Genomic DNA, 1,961 nt, shown 5'->3' with positions numbered 1-1,961 from the left:
TTGTCTCTTCAGCAATATATCTGAAACTTCTTCAAGTACCAATGACGCTTCCAATCTTCATATTCCACATGAACAAATCTCCAGAATCAATAAACTCATCTGCTCTAGCATCTTTGTGCAAAGACTGCGGGCCTCTGCTGTGATTATGAGATGTTTTGTTGCATCTCCACCTATTTCGTTGCATAAATATTTGCAAGCCCTTTCTAGGGTTTCCTTCATCAGAGTATAGCTAGGGCCATTAGAAGAAGCCATTAGAGATGAACAAAGGTAGTTGATGGTCATGAGGGTTTTAAGGAAGAGAACAATAGAGAGGGAGAGAAATACAATGAGACGGCAAGGGAGGCAACAAGAGGGAGAGGAAAGCAACAAGATTTGGAAGTGAGAATTAGAGTATGAGACAGGGGTCAAATTTATAGATACACAAAATAAAAAAGAACTCTATTCAATTGAGCGTAAACCAAATGAATCCATTAGAGACTTTATCATACGGATAAAACTCTTGGACTGATGATGTGAGTCATAGGAAAAATTAAACGATTTTCAATTAAAGAGATGCTTCATGATGGGGCTTAAAGAAAAATAGCTTAGACACACCATCCACCATCCATCACATGAGGGATAGGATGAGGCTATGTTCCCACATACATGTTGGGAGAATCTCTGAACCACTCAACATCTCGAGAAGCATAATCAATTGTCGGCAAGATGCTGAGCGGTTCAGAGATGCTACAGTTGAGAGATGCTAAGCGGTTCAACCATGTGGCCAAGCATCTCTGAACCGCTTAGCATCTTGTCGACAATTGATTATGCCTCTCAAAGCACATTTCACACATGCACCTAAACCATTATGCTCACCCTTCCCGTGACTAGTCTCAAAGAATCTCCAAATCATTGGGATAATAGACTACACATGCCACCTATAAACCCATAAAAACAAGCCTTGGTTATTGTTTTCTTTAAGTTGTTCTAGTGAATTTAGGTTTTTTTCATATCCTTCTATAAGTACCACCTATAGAGCCAATAGAATTGTTGTGCTGACTTGAACTATGCAACACAGACATCCAACCAAACCCATCTTGCTGATGCCATGTGACCCTACCGTGATCTTGTAAAAATCATCATGGAGGCACAAGCTGACCAATCACCATCAATACATGCTGCACAAAAGCATGTAAACCATCGTGTGTAAATCGTGGGGCCGCCATTCATGTTCTCTTGATGGAATGTAAGCCCAAGGTGCCTAGTATTGTGTCACAATTATGTGGGCATCTACGGTTAATAAGGCCACCATCTACACACCAAAAACATCTTCTAACAATCCAAGCATCACGTGAGGAATAAGATGAGGCTACACTCCCACACATGTTGGGAACACCACTCAACCACATGGCCATGCATCTCTGAACAACTCAACATGTTGCTGACAATTAATGATGTCTTAAAGCACATTTCACACATGCATCGCACCATCATGCTCACCCTTCCCATGACCAGTCTCAAAGAAGCTCCAAATCATTGGCATACTGGATTGATTGCACATGCCACCTACAAACCTTAAAAAAACAGTTCTTGGTTATTGTTTTCTTTAAGATGTTTCAATGAATTTGGGTTATTTTACGGATCCTTGAGAACTATAAGTACCACTTCTAGAGCCAATAGAACTCTTGTGCTAACTTGAACTATACATCACAACCATCCGACCTAACCCATCGCCTGACACCGTGTGACCCTACCACAATCTTGTAAAAAATCATCATGGAGTTGAAACAGTGTTACACAAAATGTGCATCAGAACAATCATCCCACTGATGTAAAAATGATACTCCCGAACAATGGCACGAGCCTCGAGGGTGCTCGGTACCCCATCTACATGTGCCTCTGCATGCCAATAGCTAATGTGGATCATAATAGCAACCTGGTGAGGTTAGGGAGTGAGGTGATTAGGTCACAAAAATCAATTA

The sequence above is a fragment of the Cibotium barometz genome, chromosome 1, assembly GCF_041138505.1.
Source record: "Cibotium barometz isolate CiBa-2024 chromosome 1, ASM4113850v1, whole genome shotgun sequence".
NCBI lineage: Eukaryota > Viridiplantae > Streptophyta > Polypodiopsida > Cyatheales > Cibotiaceae > Cibotium > Cibotium barometz.
The sequence above is the reverse complement of the archived record's forward strand: the minus strand, read 5'-3'. Positions refer to the sequence as shown.